At 48.2% G+C, this 16,943-nt stretch overlaps 1 protein-coding gene across 7 annotated transcripts in view; it reads left to right on the top strand.

Moving 5' to 3' along the window:
- The first annotated feature begins 2,046 nt into the window (after positions 1-2,046).
- The window catches only part of PGCKA1 (PDCD10 and GCKIII kinases associated 1), a 72,097-nt gene continuing 57,200 nt past the window's right edge, over positions 2,047-16,943 (top strand). Inside the window, exons 1-3 of one of the 7 annotated variants that reach the window (XM_080649553.1) lie at positions 2,056-2,176; positions 14,215-14,345; positions 16,253-16,362. The gene's annotated coding sequence lies outside the window, so the exon portion shown is untranslated. Of the gene's footprint in view, positions 2,177-14,214; positions 14,346-16,252; positions 16,363-16,943 lie in introns of all 7 variants that reach the window. The other 6 variants (XM_080649557.1, XM_080649556.1, XM_080649559.1 and 3 more) reach the window with 6 other exon arrangements.

Genomic DNA, 16,943 nt, shown 5'->3' with positions numbered 1-16,943 from the left:
AGAATGCTAAGAGGAGGGACAATTCAAGAGTGATTTCAGGAACAATTTAAAAGCTTAACTGATGGGAGTTGGTGGGGGGAAAGGAAAACAAATTCCAGTTTCAATTGAAACTGGGTAGATAGCAGAGTTGCAAATATAAAATGCATAGTTTAGGAGATGAAAGTTGTGGAAATAATAAAGTTGGACCTAGAGAGTTCAAAGGTTCAGACATCCATGCAGGCAATTGGAAATACGCTATTTGTCCAATGGAGAAATCTGAGCTAAAGATAAAGAATCCAACCAGTTACCTCTTTCCTAAAAGTCTAAAATGCCTTGTATGGTGCCTTTATGTTATAATGTAAGCCAATACCATATACTTAACATTTTTGTCTTTTTTTTTAGAACTATATAGACAAATCTATTCAAATTAGCTTCCCTATCTTCCATGACTCATCAGTTGGAAACAGTTTATATGCCAATGAAAACACAAACACATTTTAAAAACTAAGTGAATTACGGTGTTTTCAGTTCCACATGCTTCAAGAAACCATAGGTTTCTCTTCTGTATTTTGCACAGGGACCTCTCAGGTCTCCACTTGGCACGCCATGTGATCCTCGGGAAGTACAGATTACACTTTATATAGACACATCAGAGGGTGGGGTTTCAGTGTATCAACGTGACAAATTATATAGCTCTGGTAATGTGAGGTTACCAAAACACCACCCGCTCTGCCATGACAGAATCCCAGCCTTTACTAGATGGAAGTAACTTAACCAGCCGCTTGAGCAGATTAAGAGCCGTGATCTGAAAACTGGACTATACATCACCCCCCCATATCCCTCACTGTTTCTGAATCTATGTGTCTGGGGTGGGACCCAAGAATTTGCATTTTTACTAAATTCCCTCAGGCGGTGATCATTCCGCTAGTCTGGGAACCACACTTTAAACCCTAAAATAAAAACCAAAGTCTTTATGGTCAGAATAACCTAACTGGTAAATGTATCGATATCCCGTGAACATTACTAAAACATCAGCTAGAAGCTGGGCATGAGGTTCCTTTATTGTGACAAAGGGTTTTACCAGAAAATTATGTAAAACAGAGTATAACTTCCCTCATAAATCTGTCCCTTTAAAGCATGCAACTACTACACGATTGGGAATATTCAGAAAATGAGTTTTACTCCGTAAAGGCAATTGCCATGTAAATGGCGCTGGAGTCACTTAAGTGGAAACATTGAGAACTAAGCGCAGTGGGTACAGTATTCTCTGCCTGCTTCTCCAGCATCCTGCTGCATCCCTGGATGAGTTGCAGGGGAGAGAGAAGAGGGTGAGCTAGGTGGCGCAGCTGCTCAAAACATTTTACTTTGGCGCGCAGGTGGAAAGAATACTTTAACAATCAGTTCTTCACCCACTTCAGGCGCGCGGATTACAAGTACAGGCGGGGAGCTCAGTAGGTGGGACGAAGCGTTGCAGCCGAGGTTCCCGCCCCAGGACGAGAGAGAGAAGGTAGGGGCGGGGAGCGTGATTTCCTTGAGCTCCCACTGTGGTCTAGACAGGCGAGCGCCTGCAGCTTCCCCGGGAATTAGCATGGTAGCGGCTGCGCTGTTGCTCAAACCATCCATGTCACACAGGCAGGCGACCGTGCACACGCCAGGTCTAAGCGGCCAATGCCAGAACGGCGGGGGTTACCGAAAAACACAGGGGTGAGGGGTATAGATCTACTTGCCAGGGGTGCATGTATTTCTCTCCCCACTTCCGTCCCGAATCCTGGGACGCTCCCCTCTCCCGACAGCAGGACAGAAAAAGTTTCCAGCTGGGGCAGGAGGCTGGCATGCAACCCGGTGCGGGTGCTCAGAGGCCGAGCGCCAGGATTTTTTACTTCAGTGCGTCCGGAAGGCCAGCGCCGGCTGCGGGGGGTCGGAGTTGGGTATGGGGGCCCGAGCGCGCGCCCGGGGTGCAGCCAGGGCACCTTCGGGGGAACCCAGCGGCGCGGGGCGCGCAGGTAAAGGGTTACACGTGCCGGGGGAGGCTCGCCCCGGGCCGGCCACGTGATGCGCCGGCCCAATGACCGCGCCGGGGCGGCAGCTGCGAGCGCCGCGGGCTCCGGGCGCCGTGGAGCCGCTGGTGTTTCCTGGCGCGGCCGCCCGAGGCCCGCGAAGCCATGGGCGCCGAGACGCCGCCGCCGCCCGGCCCCAGGTAGGACCGTCTCTGCCCCGCGCGTGGGCCCGCCGCGGGGAGGACAAGGGCTCCCTGCTGCGGAGCTGGGCTTGGTGGCATCATGTCCCCGACTTCTCTTGCGGGTTGTTTTTATTTCTTTATTTCCTTTTGCCCTGGGTGAGGAGATTCTCAGTTTGATTACTCGGGACAAGCCTCATAATTCAACAAAGGCACGGAAAGTGGCAAAATCCAGGATAGGGGGCGGGTGGGGGACTTGTACCAAGTGGCCAAAGGTCAAGACAGTTGGTAAAGCTTGGCATCTAATTGGTGTAGGAAACACTTGTGTTTTTAAATCCCTACTTAATGAACTTACAGCAGTGCCGGAGAACTTGAACTGGAAAAACTGCAAGGGATTTTCCTTTATTTCCAAGTCCCTCCTCCCCCATTTTTAAGCATCTGAGTATTTTTTTCGTAAAACGGAAATGGAACGTGACCACCGCTGTTTCTCTGAAGTGTCCTTGGGTCCCAGGAGTTGCCCCCGTGGGGTGCTGGCGCCCTGGGTGGCGGAGGGGAGGGCTGCAGGGGACAGTGTGCAGAGCGAGGTAGGAGCACGTGTTGAACGAGGGTGCCGGCTGCAAAGGGTTAAACGGTCGCAAAGTGTCTGCTGACTATTTAATGATTAGGCCAGCTCCTCCTGGCCGGTTCCTTGGGTCTCATTGACCTTGGCAGCCCCGGTGAGGTGGAGGTGAGATGTTCACAAACCACCACTGGAGAATTTTTCCGATGATGTAAGACAGAAACCAATGTTTGGGGGTTTCTTTCTCCAGCACTGTCATGAAACTCCCTTTAGTAACCTGGCACATTTTATTGTTCATTGCTGTGTAGATGTTTGCCCAGTGAATTGAGAGCGAGCCCGTGTTCATGTGGTGGTTCAGAATCCTTATAGATAGATTTTTCTTCCTGTCCCTATGAGAGGGAGTCACTGGGGTCGCTTCTCACCATGACTTATGAATGCCTGCGTGGTTGGAACCAAGCTACTGGGGGGGGGGGGGGGCGGGGGGAATAGGAGGGAGTAATAGCTGGGGGGCAAAGGTGAGAAACATTTGAGAGTTGAATGAGAAAGAAACGGAAATTGGCAGCTGCTTTTAAAGACAATGGAGTGTATATTTACCACTTATTCCCACATTTATTAGTAAAACTCCAGCTCATACTGTTTTAAGGAGGAGACTAAAAAACACCAGTGCCTACAGAGCACCTTAGCGGTCCTGAGGCACATCACTGAAACCATACTTTGAAGCACTAAAGATAGAGTTCTGGGGTTATTTGCATTTATCTGAAGTGTGTGGAGTCAGTTATAGGAAGCTGCCTTGATCACAGAGGAGGAACGGACCAGACACTGATGAAGGAAGGCAGGGTTCATCGTTTTTCTCTTTGTCGACTCCCTCTGTCCATCCTGATCCTGCTCTTTCCTCAGCAACTATGTGATAGTGCCTAGCTCATGGCACCCGGCCCCAGGGCCTGGTCCTCTTCTAGGTGGTTCTAGAGATTTAGAGAGACAAGGATATGGAAAGATAAATGCGAGGAATCTTAGCTATGTACTAAGAGCTATTGCATATATGGACTTTAAAACAGAAAACTTGTATATCAATGAAATATGTTCATTAACCTAAAAAATGGGAGGCTTCCCCTGACTTCTCACCTGGTGCCTCTCTGAGCCTGGAAGCACTACCTGGCTGAGCTCTGGCCAGAGTCCCAGCCCCCGGGGCAGAGCAGGTGCTGCCTCCCGGCTCTTGGAACTGCCCTGCCCTGGGTGCCCCAGAGCCCATGGACTGGGCTTCTTGGAATAGACTCCAGTTTCCGAATAACTGACTGCCAGCTCCCCAGTAGCTGGGTTTCTTCCACCTGGACTGTTTCACATGTTCCCCTCATTTCACAATTTTCCCAGTTACCCTGAATCTTGAGCACTTTGGGCGAGTCTTGGTTAAATAGTACCTCGGTCCTGCCTTTTTTCTTCCTTCTTTTTTTTTTTTGGCCTTTAGATGATCTGGTTGCAGATAAAATTTCTAGATATCTAGCTCTGGCCATTGTTGCTCAGTAGATAGGATGTTGGCCCTCAGACTGAAGAGTCTCAGGTTTAAGTCCCAGTCAAGGGCATGTACCTGGGTTGCAGGTTCGTGAGGGAGGCAACCAATCAATGTGTCTCTCACATCGATGTTTCTCTCTCTCCCCCCCCCCTTCCACTTTCTCTAAAAATCAATGGAAAAAATATCCTCGGATAAGGATTAACAACAAAAAATCTTTTTTTCTAGATATCTATAAAAGAGGAGTTGGTAGGGGAGAGCAAACGTAAGCTTTACCCATCTGCAGGTCCGATGGGGCACCCAGTTGTAGCCTTTTTTAGTCTAGGCTACTTAAGAAAACGAAATATTTTCTCTATTTGCACCCTGAGCATGTCATAGTCCCACAGAGACTGGAATAGTCAGAAGGACTATATGTCATCAATATGACCCTATCCTAAAGCATACTTACAACACACCCATCAGGTGCACACGTGTCCTGAAGCAGATGCTTAAAAGAACTCTAAATACTGACTCGGTCATTAACATCTTAGGAAAGACACTCCTCAGCTGCACAGGACAGAAAGAATATCATGTCCCAAATGTCACCCCTAGCAGTGAACGCTGTTCTGTTCCGAGTACAGGTGGCTCTAAAATTAAATGAAACCCTGATCTGGCCTTGGAGACAGCACAGGTGTAGACCCAGAGACACCAGACCCCGGAGGGGTGCTGCGGACACAGTCCTTGCCTTCAGAGAAGCCACGGAGGACGTGAAACAGCAGATTGTATTTAGAAAGCCTCTAGCTGCAATGAGAAGAATGAAATGGGGAAGATACAAGCAAAGCAGTTTCTGTAAAAACCCACATGAGAGGGGAGAGAGAAGTGAATTGATTAAAAAAATAATTAGTGAGCCCCGGCAGCATGGCTCAGTGGTTGAGCGTTGACCCATGAACCAGGAGGTCACAGTTCGATTCCCCATCAGGGCACATGCCTGGGTTACAGGCTGGATCCCTGGTAGGGGGTGTGCAGGAGACAGCCAATCAATGATTCTCTCTCATTATTGATGTTTCTCTCTCTCCTCCTCCCGTCCTCAATAAAAACATATTTTAAAAAAGATAATTAGAGGGCCAAAAGTATTTAGGATACTAACTCGGAGAAAATGTTAGGTGGCTCATGTCTATGAAGTTACGTATCATATCAGAATACATTTGTTCCAGGTAGCTAACCGTAAGCCATGTTTTATTGCAATGCTGTTTTTAATTACTCAAGTCACTGTCGGGCCCCACATACTTTGTTTCTATCACAGAAAACAATTTTTGATAAAGAATGAACCAACCTAGTGCTTCCTGGTATAGACTTAAAATGTACATCTGAAGGCAAAGTTAAGATAAACTGTTGCCCTCATACTTTATATGTGTTCTCTTATTTAGCTTAACTCCTTCTAGGAATAAAAATACCTGACTGCCGATTGTGGAACATGGTGGAAATGGGCAGTAGAATAGCCTTTTTTTGTTGTTTTTAAAGTTGGTCACAACATGGCCTGCTGTCCGCGTCAGTGTGGACTAGTGGTAGGTGAGTCACTGAATGCCTGAGAGAGAAGAAAACTCACCTTGGTTACTGACTCATTACCACGTGGATAGCTTTTTAATATAACAGGTATTTGGATATAATTGTAATTCACTTGTTTGTTAGTCCTAAGAGTTGACTCCATCCACACGAGTTTTTATATTTCTTCTCATTGTGGTGTTAAGTCTCCCACCCATTTGATAATTAAGTACATATTTTGGGTCATTTATGTGTGATACAGGCAGATTGATTCGTATTTGATGGCTGTAAAACAGCATTCCTCTTGCCCTGGCCGGTTGCTCAGTGGTTAGGGTGTTGGCCCACAAAGGGCCGAAGGGTTGCAGGTTCGATTCCCAGTCAATGGGAACGTACCTCAGTTACAAGTACAGTCCCTGGCCCAATCGGGGATCATGTGGAGGCAACCAGTCGCTGTCTCTTTCTCATATCAAGGTTTCTCTCTCTCCTCCTCCTCCTACCTCCTACCTCCCTCCCTCCCTCCCTCTCTCTCTCTCTCTCTCTCTCTCTCTCTCTCTCTCTCTCTCTTTCTCTCTCTCTTTCTCTCTCTCTCTGAAGATCAATGGAAAAATAAAAACTCTATGGTATCCCTCTTATTTGGTGACCAGACTACATGCCCTCAGTCCTCCAGAATATTTACTACAATCTAGAAATGAATAAAAGCAGTTTGCCTGCCCCTGCAAATAGTGAATAACCACATGCTTAATTCTCACTACAACTTATTTATTTTTTTATTCCTGATGAACTTGGTTTTCTGGGTTCCTGGTCCATAGCAAGGAGGCCCACCTTGTAGGTTCAGGATATGGCTTTTATGATAAATATGAAATGTAGCCACCACCAAATGCTAATAGCGAAGACAATACAATGAAGGTTGTCTGTGATTAAATCCTAGGTCCACAAGAAAAGAAAAATTGGGCGCGGAACTATCTGTTAGCAAGGAAATAAGTATTGCATTTTGGGAAAATGCACCTTCAATCATTTTTAGAGCTAGAAAAACACACACAGGGGCTCCAGAAGCTTAAATGACATGTCCCAGGTCACAAGGCTGCCCATGGGAAAAGCTACTGGGACCAAGACCTAAGACTCCCAATTCCCAGTTCAGTCATCTTCCTGCTACTGACCGGGAAGCACACATTTTAGTGGTATGGGAAATTCATTTTCTATTACGTACCTTTTTCTTAAAATGTCATAGCCACCTTTTATGGAGAAATTACTTATATATTCTGTATCATTTGTCGATTGCCATGTAACAAACCACTCTAAACCGTAATCGCTTAAAACAACCACCATTTATTTTGTTCATGACTTTGTGGATCTGCAGTTTGGGCTGGAGAATCTGCTGTCTTTTCCAGACTCCCTTATGCATGTGGGGTCACCCAGGTGGCTCTGCCTCTGAGGATTGGCTGACCACCGCTGAGTCAGCTGGGGAGCACCTGGGCCTCATGCCCCCATCACTGGGCAGGCCCAGTGTAGTTGTAAGAGGGACCGTGGAGTCAGGGAGCTTGGAGGTCTAGCCTGAATCAGACCCAAGTTGCTTCTCTTCCAATCTATTTTAGAAGCAAGTCAAGAGAATTGTGCGGGTTCAGGAGGGCTGGAGAATTGTGGCCATTTTTGCCATCTACCACATTGGCAGAGCTCTTTATATAACTTACCTAACTTAATTCTTACATCAACGCTGGAGGTTCAGGCAGAATTCCCATCGTACAGGTGAAGAAACTGAAACACTCGTTAGTCTGAGTTGGGGGATGCAGCTGGTGAATGATGGAACCGCATGGTGGTCACCTGGGAACTGGTTAGAAATGCAGAGTCATGAGCCACCTCAGATCTGTTGAGTCAGGATCTGCATGTTAACAAGATCCCAGGTGATTCTGAGAAGCACTGCACTGAAGGGAGCCTGGGAAAACCATCATTAGAGAGGCTGGTGGAAGAACATTCCAGGCAGGGAGAAGCAAGCGCGTGCCCTGCGGCTGGAGTCTGCAGGCACGTGAAGGAATTCCTGCACTGGAGGAGGTCACATTGCTGCAGTAGAGGGAGGTAGTGTGAGGCTGATAGGATCTCGGATCCTGAGGATGAGTCTACTTTTTAGGAACCCGAATCGGGCAGCCGAGGAGGGCCTGGAGGGGAGCGTGATGAGGTGGTGCTGTCATCCGGGCATGCCATGAGAACGGCTAAGACGAAGGGACGGGCGGTGAAAAAGAAGAGAGCAGTGGTCTGACCTGGGAGGCATTTCAAAGCACATCCCCCTGGACTTGATGCCAAATTGGATTCTAAGGAGAGTAAGAAAGGAAGCGAAGATGACTTGGGACTGCCAAGTTCTGAATTGTTTCCCAGCCTTTGGGTTGGGATGTTAGCTTTGCATACATTTCCTTGCTACTGAGAAAGAAAATATTTTTTGGTGAAAATGGTGGTTTTGCCAAGAGTTCTAAATTTGTATGCCCATGTAAATGTCCCATACACAGTGAGAGAATTTGGGAGGCAGGCAATGAGTTATAGTGAAACAGTTCTTTGTAGGGTTCTTCTGTTTATTAGACCCTCCCAGCTGCGCTGTGGACATCGGTGTAGGTAGGATTACTATGCCCCGTTCACTGGTAAGGACACTGAGATGTAGCGATGTTGCTCAGTCAGGACTCGAACCCAGGTCTACTGGCTCCAAGCCCAGTGTTCTGTCTGTGCCCTGTATATGTGGTCTTTGGAGGAAATTTTCAATCTGATCAGTTTTGGGTCTTGTTTTGTCTTTCATATGCATTGTGCCAACTCAGAAGGTGCTTGAAAATGTATATGGTTGAAAGTTGATGATTTTGAAGTGATTATTTCATAGAAATTTGAAAATGCCTGATAAAAACGGATTTCTTTCCTCATCTGGTTTTCTACTTTTTTAAACTTCCATACATTGATCCCAATGGCAACAAATTGCACTTTATATTTCAAACGATGTGAGCTACTTTGCAGCCTTTTCCTTTGATTCTTTGAGTGATAAAAAGATTATGATTATTTCCAAATGCATTTTTAAGCCTGTTCTTAAGCAACTAAGCTGAGGCTTAAAATATATATATATATATATATATATATATATATATATATATATATATATATATATAACTTACCATCAATTACAGAATCATGACCCCCAAAGGGGTCAAAACATCCAGTTTTATGGAAACTGAGGCCTAGAGAGAAGGAATTCAAGGGTACCCCACAAGTTGGAAGCAAAACTGGAGCTGCACCCCTTGTTTCTAACCCTGATCCCTGTACGTGGGACTGAGTGCATTTACTGCTGCAGTCCTTGCCAAAGAGAATCATAAACCAGAAATAATTGGCAAGACAGTGAGATGTAGTTTACGAAGTACAATTTATCTGCATTCTCTTTTAAACTTGATGTGGCAGGTTTTATGATCCTCATTGGGATTTGGTTTTGGTGAGGGAGGCCAGGTGTCCTAGGAGTGGATGTAATAAAAGCTCCAGAAATACACTGCAACCCAGGCTGAGGCCCAGCCTCGGAAGCCCACTGCTGGGGGCGAGCTCCCCCCCCGCCCTTCGCCCCCAAAACCCTCAGCGCCCAGCGGTGAAAGCAGTTCTTCTCTGTTATTGATGCAGCACTTTCTGAAGCTGAAGCACAGGGCTGAGTTGTGGCCCTGGGGGGTGAGCATGAGCAGGCAAGCCAAGGAAGGTAGAGGAGTCACAGCCCACTGGTGGGGAGAAAGCTGGAGGCCTGTTTTTTTAATACTCTGCCTGAATTCAAAGATTTAATGGGGCAAAGGAGTGTGACTTCTATGTCATAGCAGTAATAAAGCTAAAGTAACTTCAGAGGAAGTAAAATCTCTGAAATGGCAATCGTTGAGAGACAGTTGTCCTGTAAGGCCTAATTAGACAAACAAAAGGCAAAACAAGCCAACAAATAAAAACTCAAGAATTTGCCGTCCTAGCACTTCACGGGGCCCCTAATGGCAGGTGTGACTGGGTGGGGCTCACGCACACGCCCATGTCAGAAGCCATCCCAGTCACCCTCAGACACAGGTGACAGCATCATAGGCATGTGTGGTCCCATTAAATCTCTACTCCCTGGTGGCTGCAGGGGTTCCTGGGAGCCCTTTGAACAGAAGCCTGGGCGGGGTTGCCCCTTCTTCCCTCACTAACCACGTGGCCACTGCGCTTCTGGAGTGAATCACGGTGCCAGCCGCTCTCCCCGAGCCTGCAATGAGGGCTGGACTCTGATCGGCTGTGAGTCCTGACTCTGCCATGTGCTGGGGGACCTCGGGAGGACTGTCACGTAACCCCCTGCATTTTTGTTTCCTTCTCTATTAAACGGGGGAGCTACCTGCCTCCCCTAGCACGTGTCTGCACTTAGTAAATGTTTAATAAACCGCCGTGTCGGCCTCTGTGGCCTTCGTTTTTCCAGATGTAAAAATGACAGGTTTGGACCAGGTGGTTGTAAATGCTTGCTGCGCCTCACACGTGTAAAGAATTTGGGGTGAAATGTAGTAACAGTTTGCATCGGTGACAAGCAGGGCGGTGCCAGGGAGTTAGCTTTGAGTAAACCAAGTAAAAGCGTAGTCGTCTGAGAAAGCAGGACTTCTTGTCATGCTGAAGCGATCTTTCAGTAAGTGTCCAGATGAAAGGAAGCTATAAAATATGGAGAAACGAGAAATGAGGGAGGTGACATTTTCCTGGTCCTCATTTCCATGAAGGATTTTCAGAATAAGTAAGTGGCATTTACCGTATTTAAAAGGGAGGGCCATCGCCTTGCCTGTGGTCCTTTATATATTCTTCATCCTTTTCTTTGTACATTTAGTTGGATTTCATATATATATATATATATATATATATACACACACACACACACACACACACACACACACACACACACATACACATACACATACACATACGCTAGAAAGTTATTTTCACTGTGGAGGGCCCATACCACATCCTATCTAATAAAGAGTAATATGCAAATTGACTGTACCTCCGCTATACCCACATGCCATGCCCATCAGCCAATCAGGAGCGAGTATGCAAATTAACCCAACCAGAATGGCTGTGGCCACAGAGAGAGCAGGAGGCTTGAGTTGCCCCCAGAGATGGAGGAAGCCAAGTTTCCGCAGCCTTGGCCTGCCTTGGCCTCCGCTTAAGGCTACAAAGTTTCGATTATAGAAGATAGATAAATCCCAACAAAAATGGCTGTGGCCACGGAGCAAGCAGGAGGCTTGGCTCTGCTCCAGGCTACAAAGTTTCAATTGTAGAAGATAAATAAATCCCAGATACCAGGGCCCCCGCTTGGGTCACCAGGGGGCATGGCTGGCCTGCAAACCACCACAGGCCCCTCGCCCAGGCCACCCCACGCCCCAAGGGAACCCCCACTCTGATCTGGGACACCCTTCAGGGCAAACCAGCCAGCCCCCACCCATGCACCAGGCCTCTATCCTATCTAATAAAAGAATAATATGCAAATTGACCATCACTCCAACACACAAGATGGCTGCCCCCATGTGGACACAAGATGGCCGCCACAAGATGGCCAGCAGGGGAGGGCAGTTGGGAGGGACCAGGCCTGCAAGGGAGGGCAGTTGTGGGTGATCAGGCCAGCAGGAGAGGGCAGTTGGGAGGGACCAGGCCTGCAGGGGAGGCAGTTAGGGGTGACCAGGCCTGCAGGGAGGGCAGTTAGGGGCAAACAGGCTGGCAGGGGAGCAGTTAGGCATCAATCAGGCTGGCAGGGGAGTGGTTAGGGGGTGAACGGGCAGCCGGACATCCCTTGAGGGATCCCAGATTGGAGAGGGTGCAGGCTGGGCTGAGGGACACACACCCCCGTGCATGAATTTCATGCACTGGGCCTCTATTCCTAATATATAAAAAGCCAGGGACCATCACGACCGAAACAACTGGATGGACGACCGAACAGCAGGCTGCATGGGGCGACCAGGCCGGTGGGGGGAGTTGGGGGTGACCAGGCCAGTGGGGGGGGGCAGTTGGGGACAACCAGGCCAGCATGGGGTCAGTGAGGGGCAACCAGGCTGGCAGGGGGGGCAGTTAGGGGTGACCAGGTCATCAGAGGGGGGCAGTTGGGGGCGACCAGGCCAGCAGGGGGGACAGTAAGGGGCAACCAGGCCAGTGGGGCGCCAGTTAGGGGTGACCAGGCCAGCAGAGGGGGGCAGTTGGGAGCGACCAGGCTGGCAGGGGGGAGCATTTGGGGGAGACCAGGCCGGCAGGGGGGGCAGTTAGGCGTGATCAGGCCGGCAGGCAGGTGAGCAGTTAGGATCCAACAGTCCCGGATTGTGAGAGGGATGTCCTACTGCCGGGGATCGGGCCTAAACTGGCAGTTGGACATCCTCCAAGGGATCCTGGATTGGAAAGGGTACAGGCTGGGCTGAGGGGACCCTCCCCGCCCTGTGCACGAATTTCGTGCACCGGGCCTCTAGTAGTGACATAAAAGGGGTTGTGTGTGTGTGTGTGTGTGTGTGTGTGTGTGTGTGTGTGTTCCTGTTAATGCTGAAAAAGCTAAAACCTAAATAATCTTCTGTTGAACAGATGAGGCTGTGTCAGGTGGTAGGAATACAAAGGTGAGCAACATGAACCTGGACACAGTCTCTTAGGTGTTGAGGCATCAGCCATCCTATATAATAAAGAGGTAATATGCAAATTGACCCTCACTCCATCACACCATCACAATATGGTTGGGGAGACAGGGTTCCCTTAACGAGCGATCAGCAGGGACCTGAGGCTGCACCCCCTGCCTGGTGAGGCTTGATGGGGGACCTCAGGCCACGCCCCTTGCCCCAGTGCCAGGCCAGGGAACCTCAGGCTGCACCCCCGGCCCAGCGGGGATTGACAGGGGACCTCAGGCCATGCCCCCCACCCTGGTGCCGGGCCAGAGGACCTCAGGCCATGCCCCCTGCCCTGGCACCGGGCCAGGGGACCTGAGGGTGCGCCCCCCACCGAGCGGGGCTTGACGGGGGACCTGAGGCTGTGCCCCCCCACCTGGCAGGGCTTGATGGGGGACCTGAGGCTGTGCCCCCCCACCTGGCAGGGCTTGATGGGGAACCTGAGGCTGCACCCCCCCACCCGGCAGGACTTGATGGGGGACCTGAGGCTGTGCCCTCTGCCCTGTGGGGCTTGACAGGGGGTGGGGCCAGCCGGATCTGGATCTCGCCCAATGGGGGTGGGGCCGCCCACGTCTGGGTCTCGCTCGATTTCGAGGTGCATGCGGGTGGGCGGGGACTTGATTCTGGGTCCCGCGGCATGCCCCAGATTCTGACAGGAGGAAGATTTTCATATACATTTTCTTTCATCTCTGACACTTCTATTATAGAGAAAGGGCAAATAGCAATATTAAAATATTTTCTCTAATTAATTCCCTTTAATGTGCATGGATTTTGTGCACCAGGCCACTAGTATGGACATATCACTGGCTTCCTGAAGGGACTGCCAGGAGGAGTCCTGGGCCCTGTGAGGGTGGAATGGGAGCTGGGACCTGGTCTGCGAGGCAGGAAGGGAGGGACGGACGAGAAGGAACCACAGAGGTGGGAGTGTGGATAGCATGCTCACACCTCAAGTTGGCAGTGTCCCTGGTAATGCGAGGGAGACAAGATGGTAGGTGGAAGCGAGATTATACAGGGCTTTCTCGGCCACCATGCTATAATCTGACCTCAACCAGTCTGGCCCTTCTTATTTATCTAGAGATGTGTTTTTGGGGGGGGCGTGGGGGGTGATGTTGAAACCTCCAATATTTAGACATGGGTGAGGGTAAAGGTCTCCTTCCTCACAGCCTCACCGTTGGTCCAAAAGCAAATCTCAGGCTCAACTCAGCCCCACCTGCCAACCTTGATTAGTGAGCAGGAATGAAGACAGCCATGCATCCTGTTGTGTAAGCTTGGTGACGCACCTCTTTCTGTCCTTTCAGTTTCTCCAGCTCTATAGTTCATGGATAGTTCATTCATTAGAGGCAGTGTGACCCTCTTCAGAGGCAGGAAACAGCAAGAAGCATCTGAGCCTCCGCTGGACAAGGCATGTTTTAGCCACCATCATTAGAAGCGGTTGTGACCCACTCCTGTATCATCTTGTTCCTGGGTTGCTACCATCTACAAGATGATACAGGAGTGGGAATGCCCCTCCACCATTTCTAGCCCATCCACACATACAGAACTCACTTCGAGGGAAAATAACTTCTAATATCTATTTGCTAATTAATAAAGTCATTTGCGTTGGTGAGAGATAAAAGAAGCTAACATAATTGTAGATACCACCTCTGGACTGTAGCCCTCTGATAATAAAATTCTTACTAATCATCTCTGAAGTGTATATTCCTGATTAGGGCAACTAATTTCATCTCCATCCTAGGGTACAGATTAAAATCACACCCATAAGCCTCAGGCTGTCTGTGTGGACATATCTCAAAGTGAATTACAGATAACACAGTCATTACAAGGCAATGGTCTTTGTCTTAAGAACAGGGAGAAGCTATTGAAGGTTCTAAACTGGAAAGTAACGAGACTTGCATCTCTGCTGCAGCTTGGGAAACCGAAGGCTAGACTTGGCAGGGAGAGGAAACCAATTAAGAAGAAGCTGTTGTATGGAAGGTACTGACTTTCCACTTGAATAAAATGGAGGTAATCAGGTGGAGAGAAGCAGATTGGTTCCTGAGATACGGGGTGAAATGACTGGGACCTGGCGATGGTTTGGAAGTGGGAAATGAGGGAGGGGGTGTCCACACTGAGTTTAGGACAGGGGACACAAGGAACTTTGTTGCAGTGTTTATGATCAAAAAGAAAATATCCATATGCTGTCAACATACAGTAGTTAAATGAAGTACGATTTGTGGCTATAATGCAATTCTCTGCCCTGATGAAAGAAAACGAGATGTATATGGGATGACATGGTGGAAGGATGTCAAGGATGTAATTTTAAATTTTAAAACATTTGTTGAAGAAGCATGCACTTAGTGCTCCATTTTAATACAAGTAATAATGATTTCAACTACTACTTAACCTAGCCATTATACATTATTAGTACTTATAAGTGAATTATCTGGAACAAAAAAATTCTTATCAGTGATTATCTGTGAGGCAGAGATTATCAGGGACATTTTCAGTATCCATTTGACACGTCTGTACTCTGGACTTATTTTGCAACTGAGAAATCTGACTTTGTAGAACATGAGCAAACGACACTACTTCCATCATGAAAACCCCTGATCGTTCTATCCCACAATGATTTCTCCCTCTTCCGAACACACAGACCACATTCATTCCAGAGTGTTAGATCAGAAAGGGGTCAGTGGATAGCTCTGACTGGATAGCTCAGTTGGTTCGAGTGTCATCCCAATGTGCCAAGGTTGCAGGTTCAATCCCTGTTCGGGGCACATACAAGAAGCAACCAATGAATGCAAAAATAAGTGGGACCACAAATCAATGTTTCTCTCTCTCTCTCTCTCTCTCTCTCTCTCTCTCTCTCTCTCTCTCTCAAATCAATCAATAAATAAAAAAAATTTAAAGGTGGTCAGTTTGTTCAGCATCTCCATTTCACATCCAAGGAATCTGAGGCCCAGAAAGGTTAATGTCTTGGCCAAAGTCACATGACCCTAAATTAATAGCAGGGCCAAGATGAGAATCCAGGGACATGCTAACTCTTAATCTAGGATCCTTCCTACTACTACTAGAAGCTAAGTCGTCCCTAACACTCACTGTACCTATGAATAGCATGGCTTTTATTGGACTGTGAAGTGAATAAATCTTTCTCCTTCAATAAATTAGTTGCTCAGACCCAGACAGGCAGTGTCCAGGATCATGTCCAACACATTGTAAATGTGCATTACAGGGATCAGCAGGTTTGACTTGGACTTCAGGTCCCAGAGGTTGAACCGACATTCAGGGAGGAAGAGGACTCCCACTCTTGGGTGGCCCTCACACAGCTTCCCCCCCCTCGCCCACCCCCACTACAGAAACACACACACTTATGAGGGTAAGTTAGGGGCACTCAGCACTGGGCTGCCTTGCCTACCTGGTTATGCTGGGGAAATGAACTTTGGGTTTAAGGGAGGATCAGTGAGGACCCTTTTCGCCAGAGCAATATGCCAGTCTCCTAAACTTCCTAAAGGAAATGGCTTGCTGTTTCAGGATTCTTTTTAATTGGTTGATAATCTCAGTGACTTTGCCCAGCTGTCTTCAGAAAGCTCACTTCCTAAGACTCTCAGAGGCCCCTTTCACAGAGTGTTTCAGTGACTGCTCCTCAGCTTACAGAATCACAGCCACCCCTGGCCTGCGTGTGGGCCCCGAGCAAGGTTTCAGCTTGTCCATCCACACGTGGCGGTGGCCCAGCGAGCCGGGCCCTTCTGCATCAGAATCAGGGACAGAAACAAGGGTAGAGCACTGTACTGTGTGTCCTTAGACCAGGCGTTACGCAGGGAGTTCCATGCCCCGGCCTGGGATGGGATGTGTGTTTGGCTTTTCTGTGTGTGGTGCCTGATGCTACTCTCCTTCTCCCCGAGGCCAATCAGGATGCCATTGTCCGTACTGCACTGCACCTGACATCTGGTGTTTATCACCTAAATGGGCCGCGGTCTTTTTGAAACTGTTCTGCTCCTATTTTGCAAATTTGGTGAGTTGTTTCCAGTGTTTTATTAATGTATTTCAACAGCGTTTTCCATATCTTAAACATTTCCATTTTTAAAATTACCATCTGTTGTATTTTTTAGACTCTATGCGCGCGCACACACACACACACACACACACACACACACACACACACGTTTATATAGTTTAGTTTTAAGCTCTTTCAAACCCGTTTCTCTTTCTCCTATTGCTAATCATGTGTGTGTGTCTACAATGCTTTAAGTATTTACATTCTCCACATAATGCATTTATACATTTTATCTTAAACGTTGGGAGAAACGGAAGTAGTTAAGTATCACAACTGTGGTCTGCTTTTAAATTGTAAGAAAGCTAGTATGGTGATGTGATGCAAAGAAAAACATAAATTTAAAGTACTAGTAATTCTTTTCCCTTCGGTCAGCAATATGTCTGTGCCTTTTAGGAAGCTCACATTTTGCTTTCCTCAAGTGCAGAAGCTTAGCTTCTGGAACCCTAGCCTCCCACAGCGGCTGAGCGTGTGGTGAGGGGAGAAGGTAGGCCCTTCCATGGGGGAATACCTGGTGGACTTGCGTTCCAAATGGAACAGGA

The sequence above is a fragment of the Plecotus auritus genome (assembly GCF_963455305.1).
Source record: "Plecotus auritus genome assembly, chromosome: 1".
Taxonomy (NCBI): domain Eukaryota; kingdom Metazoa; phylum Chordata; class Mammalia; order Chiroptera; family Vespertilionidae; genus Plecotus; species Plecotus auritus.
Note: the sequence above shows the minus strand (reverse complement) of the source record. Positions and strands in the feature narration are given on the sequence as shown.